Here is a 7,922-nt window from a genome sequence, read left to right on the forward strand (position 1 = left end):
GTCACCTTAAGATGTTACCTCAGCAATAATAGTCATCAGAGCTTTAATGGTATGTTGGGTGCTTGCTATGTGCATGTCAGTATACTAGGTGCTTTTCAGTTTTATTTTATTTTATTTTATTTTATTTTATATTTTATTTTATTTTATTTTATTTTATTTTATTTTATATTTATAGAAAGAGCCAACAGGGCCAAGGGGCAGAGGGAGAGAATCTCCAGCAGACTCCACACCCAGCATGGCACCCGACACAGGGCTCAGTCTCAGGATCCTGAGATCGCGACCTGGGCCAAAATCAAGTCAGATGCTTAACGGACTGAACCACCCAGGCACCCCTCAGATATTTTAAATCTTCACATAAACCTTTTCAGGCAGGTGTTCGGTTGACCTATATGAAATTGCCATTTCTGTAGCTCAAAATATCAAACACAGGCCAGTTCATGTGATTCAAATTAATGTTATTTCTCCATTTTGTAAATAAAATAATCTCAGAGATGTTAGGTAGTTGCCAAAAGGCCACGCAGCAAGTAAAGGGCAAATCTGGGGTTTATACCCAGGCCTGCAGAGCCCAAGGGTTCTCCTCGACTCCAGGCTCCATGCAGCTTGGATCAATGCACATTATTATTTCCAATTATATCCAAGGACAGCATGGCTTAGAAAAATAAAATGACTAGGGTATACACCTAGGAAGAGGCAAGGTGAAACTCAAACCTTATGTCTTATGGGAACCCATTAATCTTTTCCATTTTGAGGTGAAAACCCAAGAATAAGACAAGCTCTAAGCAGAATTGCAATGACAGATGAGTTGGTACCTTCCCGCTTGACGATCATTGACCCTCATTGGACCTCTTGCACCTTGTTCCCCCGTCTCCCCACTCACACTCCCTACTCCCACCCTCACCCAGGGGGACTATCCTGAGCTCCTCTCCCGCATCTCACTCATAACATGTTCCCTTAAAAAGCTCCACTCCTGAATGGGTGACGGGCACTGGGGGTTATTCTGTATGTTAGTAAATTGAACACCAATAAAAAATAAATCTAAAAAAAAAAAAATAAAATAAATAAATAAATAAATAAATAAATAAATAAATAAATAAAAATAAAAATAAAAGCTCCACTCCTTCCTGAACCCCCAAATCCTGAACCCTGCTTCTTCTCGAACCCCCAAATGGAGTGATGGCATCTTCATGGAAGCAGTTTGGGACAGTGTCTTAGTTTAAGTTCATCCAGAAGCAGAACCAGAGACAAAAATTTGAGTGCAAGGCATTTATTTGAAAATTAATCCTGGGAAGTTCTGAGAGAGAAATACAGAGGTGATACAGGGTGAGAGGGGGCACAGGTGGTCTCTGTGGACTTCCCACCGGATCTCAGTCCAGCTGCAGACCTCTGGGAGACGGTGTAGAATGTGCTCCCAGAGTTACCCCAGCCAAGAGGGGAGAAAACTGGGGTACTTTATCCATCAGCCCATTGGTGGAGGGCTGCTTCCCAGTGCAGAAACTCCAGCTTGCCTCGTTTGAGTCCTGGACATGCTGCCACAAATAGAATCCTTAACAGGTACTCACTATAAACACCCACGGAACACAGGAGTGAGCACCAAAGACATGAAGGCAGGGTGTCAACATCTGCTACAAGCTCCTGAACATTATCTGAACTGAAAGGAATGACTCTGTGACCATTAACTAAACTCAAGGACACCTCTAAGTGTTGGGACATCCTCAGGCATAAGCCCTGGTGCCATTCATCTGGTAAAAAAAAAAAAAAAAAAAAAAAAAAGTCACCTATTCCCAAGGTGAGCCCTAACTGACTTCCAGAATTTCTGTCTCCTTTTCTCAGAGCCCCCTACCCACAAATGTTCACCTTCTTAGTAATCCATCTTCTCTCTGCTTTGGGAGTAACTATAAAAGCCATGATTTTTCAGCCCGTGGTCTCTCTTGAGGTCACCTTCACCCTTGTAAAATGGGGAATTCCTCGGGGAGATGGGGAGAAGGCACCTTGCAAGTTTCAGAACTTGATTGGTGGTGGGATTTCTTTTTCCCTCCCTCTTCCCATCTTTAATATGGCTCTCATTCTGACTTCATTGCAGAGCCGTGAAATCAAATTAGGAAATGGGAGGAGACGAGCAACCCCTTCAAGCACAATCAACTTCTGATGGCTTCCCCAAAGCTCTAATGAATCTGTGTAGACCTCCAGTAATAGAGGGTTGCTTTTTGCAGCACTTTGTTTTTTTCCCTTCTGAGAAAACAAGTTAAAACATAGGTGTTGCAGGTAGTTAACCCAACAAGGTGTCCAAGAGCCTGGGCTTTTTACCGCTGAGTGGGGAAGACTTGGGGGGAGGGCAAGGAGGTCGATCAGAAGGGAAGGCAGCGACAGCGACAACATCCAACCACAGTGGTGAGTCTGTTATGTGTCTGCCAGCACCAGAGACACTGTAGGGAAATAAAGAGACCGAAAACCTAATCCCTGACCTTGCATGGCTGGCAGCCTGTTTGCTCAGTGCCTTGCTCCTTAAAGTGTGAGACAGAAGCATCAGCATCACCAGAGAGCTTGTTAGAAATGCAGAATCTCAGCCCCCCGCCCCACACCCAAGATTTACCGAATCTGAATCTGGATCTTAAGCTTCCCGAGGGATTTGTATGCACAGTGAGGTTTGCAAAGAGTTGGCCCAAGAGATTCCAGGTGTGATCATGTCACATGTTGGTGCTCAGAACTCCATCCTGAACTCAACTTCCCATGCTCAGCCCTCATACTCTCTGTCATCCCTTGGAACCCTACTTTCTAGTCTCCTGATGACATCACATCCTTCCATCCATCCTCATGCTGCTTCCTCCGGCAGCAGTGCCTGAACCCACATCTCTGCCTATCAAGAATCTGCATCACCCTCATGCCCAGGTGTCTCCTCTGTGAAGCCTGATGGACCCAGGCCCCTGATCAAAATGTGTCATTGCCATTCATTTGCTACTGCCTGGCTTTATTATTGTTAGATGTTTATACATGGCATAGTGGTTAGAAGGATGAGCTTCAGAGCCTGAGCATCCTGAGTTTGGAAGCCAGTTCTACCAGTTTTGATCTGTGCGTGCAGATTAGATCACTGTTTTAAATTTAATTTTCCATACCCTCTTTCTATTGGAATTATGAACTCACAGCCTTTACTATGTGGCTTTATAGTTTCTTTGACTTCCTTTTCCAATGACATTAGTCTTGGCCATGTGACTTGAATTGGTTCGCGGATTATAGATGAATGTGACAGTATATGAGTTCAAGTCTAAACCTTCAAAAGCCTTAAATGGCATCATGTGTTTCTAGTTGGCCCTCTGTGCTTCTACCTTCTATGAGCAGAACATACCCCAGGTTAGCTGTTGGGTCCAAAGAGGATGCGATACGCACAGAACAGACTTAAACTCAACCTTCGGCCAAGCCAAGATTAACCACATCTTGAAGCAGAACACCCTCCCAGATCCACAGGCCCATGCTCAATTTAAAAATCAGGCTTATTGCGGTATGCCACCGAGTTTTGTGGTGGTTGGTTGTGCGTCATTATTCATGGCACCAGGTAACTGATAGAGTATTCCTCTCTAAACCCCGACTTTCCCATCTGTATCATGGGTGTATACATATGTACCTCATCCTATTGCCGTGGTGATTAAAATGTGATTATGTACATAAACTGAGTTCACAGTAGTGCTTATGACAGGTAACTTATTTTCTAACATTATTATTATGTTTTCCCACCGTACTGGACCCCTTTGTAAGTGGGATCTTTGTCTTGTCCATCTTTTTACCCTTTCAAATGCCTACTGAGGTCCTAGAAGGCTCTCATTCAGTGAACAGAACCAAGCACTAATGCAAGAAGTTACTCTTTTCCTTGGGCAGTTTTTTTCCCCCCGTAAATCCTTACTCAGCCCACAGTGATGAGCCTGAACTTGTCACAGCGCAGATGAAAGCTCCAGAATTGGGGGTCTTCTGTTCAAAGCAATGGTTATAGCAGGCCTTGGGGTGTTCCGTTGAGTTTTGTGTGTAGTTAAGGAATCTAATAGTGTTTTGATTTGTTTCTCAATTAGAAATGCTACACTTAGAATTTCATGGAAAAGAAGCGTTTCGTCTTCAAAGGAAGTTGCGAGGACTATGGAAACACCTGACCCCTTTGCTTTCCAACGTCAAATATGAGCCTTAAGTGAATTCTTCATCCAGTCTGGAGTTTAACCTCTGAAAAGCCGGCAGTGGACGTGGGAGGGAGCGCTGACTGGGGCAGGGCCAGGTGGCATCTGTCTCTTTAAGAAACAGAAATGAAATCTAATTAGCATAGACTGGCTGCAATTAACATATAAGTCCCAGTTCTGGGAGTTGGAGGAAGGGAAAAGGATGGAGCTAAAACTTAATGGGGTTTTGTTAGACAAAATTAGCTTCCACAGAACAGCCATAAAAATATCTAAATTATGAGAGCCTCTTGCCATTTGCCATTAACACGAGAGGACATGCTAATATTTAGTGGCGCCATGTCCTGGAAATTAAGCGCGCTGGAGGAAGCCCCAGGGGCATCCCGTGAGCCGTGAGGGCTTGTCCACTGACTCCACTGGTACCCAACCGCTTGACTAAATGCTCTACGGAAACTTCGACTCCACGACCCAGACGTGTCTCGGCCAGTCTCTCTGGAAATGGTTCCAGACCCATAGCACGACGCCTCCACGGGTGATCCGTGGAAAGCTGGTCTCCCTGGATAGCCTTTGGACTCGGGCGCTATTTTCCCCCAAGACATGCAGAACGCTTGATCGGTGGGCATTTGAACACATCCCCAGTTCTTTCTCTCTCCATCCTTATGCCCCCCCCCCCCCCCAGAAGATCAGCCCACGGTTTGACTTCTTGCCTTCCCTTGAGGCAAAGGGTTAAGCCACAGTCTTATTTTCTTCTCCCAGAAGTCATCAATGATCAGCTGAACATCTGAAGAACTTTTTTCATGGTCCTTAGTCTCTTCGACCCCTGTCACCTGAGACACAGTTGAGCCTTGGTTTCCATAGGACTTTTCTCGAGGGCTCTTTCACGCTGCTCTTTCTCCTTTAGTGATTCCCCTTTCCCCTTTCACACCTATAGGCATTGCCCATGCCTCCTGGCCTCTGCCCGGGGCTCTCCTCCTTCCATCCTCTTTGAAGATGAATTAGTCATTGTTCGCTGGTGTCCACCCTCACTCCAGGCACGTCACCCATGGCTGAAAGCCTGGGCCTCTTAGGCCTGTGTTTCAAACTTCCATCAGGACATGGACATTTGTGGAGTTCTTTCACTTCCAGTTCAGGGTGCTCAGACCCCATCCCACTCTCCCCTGTTTTATGGAGGTGTTCACGGCTTCCCTCCTACCCCTCATCTGCCTCTTTACGGCTCCGGAGACTACACTGTGTGTACTTAATCAGGCTTGTCTTCTTCCACGGCTGATTGGTAAGGACCCACGGACACCTGACCCAGGAGCGAACCTGTCGGGTGGCCCGTGGCCCTATCAGATCCTCACTCTCAAGAATCTGAACTCCATGGAGGACAAAAGCATCCCGAGATGGCACGGTGGGGGTGCAAATTCACAAAATCTTGCTGATGAGGCCTCCTAGCCTAGCTCTGTTCCTGCACTTTCTGAGGCTAGCGTGGTCGGCTCTCCCTTGTACACTGCAGGATACCCAGATTCTGATTCCTCCAGTACCTTACAATTTTAAGTGAGTTTAACTGTTCGTTTTTTTTTTTTTTTTTGAGGCCATGAAATTTCTTTTTTTAAAAAAAATTGGAGTTCAATTTGCTAACATATAGCATAACACCCAGTGCTCATTCCGCCAAGTGCCCCCCTCAGAGGCCATGAAATTTCTGACGGAATCACACTTGAGTTGCCCGCCCATCCCCACTTTCCTTTCTTGGACATCGTGGTTTTTTCCAGGCTTCAAAAGGATAAACTCTGGAGGCATCTTGGAAACCACCCTTTCCTACTCTAAAGCTTATCTGTCTTAACATCCTCTGATTCCCTCTTCTAAAATGCTCCCTTGCACAAGCCCTCATCCCCCATGGGCTAGGCTTCTCCACTCTCAGCTGTACCCCTCCGACCTATCATTCACTGCTTAAAATGCGGCTCTTTACAAAGGACCCCTCTGCCAGGGAGCCTCCCAGGGCTCTTGATTTTCTTTTGCTCCTCCTCACGTTCAGGACTTTCATCTCTCTTGACCACCCAATTTATTTTTGGCCCTTCGAGATCATACCACCCTCCATAAAAACCTAGCTACTCCCCAGTGTATCAGCTGTCCTTACATAAAAAGTCATCCCCAAATTCAGTGGTTTAAAATACTACCTATGTTATTTAACTCTCAATTTTGTGTGTTGGCTAAGTACAGCTTCTTTGCTGTGCTGGCTTAGGCAGCCACGATCATCTGGTGTGGTGGGTGATCAAGAAGGCTCCCTCTCGGGGCACCTGGGTGGCTCAGTGGTTGAGCGTCTGACTTCAGGCCAGGTCATGATCCTGGGGATCGAGTCCTGGGATCGAGTGCTGCATGGGGCTCCCCGGGGGGAACCTGCTTCTCCCTCTGCCTATGTCTCAGCCTCTCTCTGTGCCTCTCATGAATAAACAAATTAAATCTTAAAAAAAAAAAAGAAGGATCCCTCTCAGAGGTGGGGTGGTTGGCAGGCTGCTGGCCAGAGTGCCCCAGTTCTTCTCCCTGGGGCCCCTCCGCTAGGTTAGTTCAGGCTCATCCACACAATGGTCTCATGGTTCCAAGTGCAACAAGCAGATGAGCCCCAACGTGTAAGTCCTTTGCGAACCCCTGCCTCTATCTCGACAGCGAATGCCCCGTTGGCTAATGCCAGTCACGTAGACAACCCGGATTCGAGGAGCAGCGAAGTAGACCCCATATCTTGAGGGGAGGAGCTGCCAATGTCACATTGCAAGGAAGTGAATTCAGAGAGGCGAATAATTGTAAGCATTTTTATAATCTACCACACTCAGCATGAAGTGGGAGTGGATCTCATTAGTATTCTCTTCTTGTCCATCCTGTCATGGGAATATCCTCACTCTCAGCTCTTTTCCCTTAATTCAGATTTCTCTTCCCAAATGTTAGGGCCACCATACCTCCTCTCTGAACTTTGCTCCCAGAGTCCCCAAATACCCAGCTCTGTGTCGTTTCTGATGTCTGCCCCTCCCTCCCTTCTTGTCATTTCCCGATGCTGTCTCGACCTCACGTCTGTCTTCTGAATTGGAATGCAAATTACCCAAGGAATGCTTTTCATATTTTTGTTTATGAAATAGATATTTATGCTTTTCATATATCTTTACTTCCAGGCCTTGCGCAGCGTTCAACATCGGGGAGGCGCCAAGTAATACCTGTTGGTTATTTCCTATCAGGAAATAACTCAGAATTCTCCTAAAAGCCATTTTTCTCTTAAATTCATTTGGGCTTAAAAAAAAACATAAATATATGCCCTCAGTACTGCTAAGGTGGTAGGGAAACTCGGATGGTGTAATAATTTCTGCTTTCTGACTAGGTAAGAATCACAGCTCCTGCTGAAATATTTCTCTTAAACTTGGGCTCAGTGAAACCTTGTGGGCTTCCTCAGACAGGTCTTTTTCAACCCCCTGACCACATGGACCACTCTTTTTTTATTTTAAGATTTTATTTTTGTTTATTTATTTGCCAGGGTAGGGAGGGCAGAGGGAGAGGGAGAGAGAATCTCAAGCAGACTCTGTTGAGCATGGAGCCCGACATGGTGTTCCATCTCACAACTCTGAGATCACGACCCGAGTTGAAATCAAGAGTCGGATGCTGGGATCCCTGGGTGGCGCAGCGGTTTGGTGCCTGCCTTTGGCCCAGGGCGCGATCCTGGAGACCCGGGATCGAATCCCACATCGGGCTCCCGGTGCATGGAGCCTGCTTCTCCCTCTGCCTGTGTCTCTGCCTCTCTCTCTCTCTCTG

This window comes from Canis lupus, chromosome X (genome assembly GCF_011100685.1).
Source record: "Canis lupus familiaris isolate Mischka breed German Shepherd chromosome X, alternate assembly UU_Cfam_GSD_1.0, whole genome shotgun sequence".
NCBI classification, from domain to species: domain Eukaryota; kingdom Metazoa; phylum Chordata; class Mammalia; order Carnivora; family Canidae; genus Canis; species Canis lupus.